Source organism: Penaeus monodon, chromosome 19 (genome assembly GCF_015228065.2).
Source record: "Penaeus monodon isolate SGIC_2016 chromosome 19, NSTDA_Pmon_1, whole genome shotgun sequence".
NCBI classification, from domain to species: Eukaryota; Metazoa; Arthropoda; class Malacostraca; order Decapoda; family Penaeidae; genus Penaeus; species Penaeus monodon.
Window position 1 is genome coordinate 34,903,876 of NC_051404.1, and position 334 is coordinate 34,904,209.

The 334-nt window shown below is 33.5% G+C and overlaps 1 protein-coding gene across 1 annotated transcript in view; it reads left to right on the forward strand.

Moving 5' to 3' along the window:
• LOC119585399 (adenylyl cyclase 78C-like) overlaps positions 1–334 on the forward strand; it is a gene marked incomplete in the record, with an annotated part of 159,642 nt that overhangs the window by 140,463 nt on the left and 18,845 nt on the right.

Sequence of the window (334 nt, forward strand, 5' to 3'; positions counted from 1 at the left end):
TTGAGGATAGGGGGATACTTACCTTTTGGTTGGTCTGAAGGCAGCGTGTCTGTATCTTCAACACTAATTATCTTGATATGCTAAGCAGGACGAATGAAGGTTTCTTATTCGTTTTCCATTGTATATAGCATCGTTTTATGCTTTTGCCTTAACTTTAGCAGCTAGATCGCTATTCGCTATCAGCCATTAAAATGATAATAGGTCTACTCTGCCGTTAGCAACAAAGCTATATTTTTTTCTGTACAATAGATAGTAAGGATAAATTCACTGTATATATTGTTTTGTTTGTATCATGTATATACAGAATTCTATATTATCAGCTTTTATTTTGTGT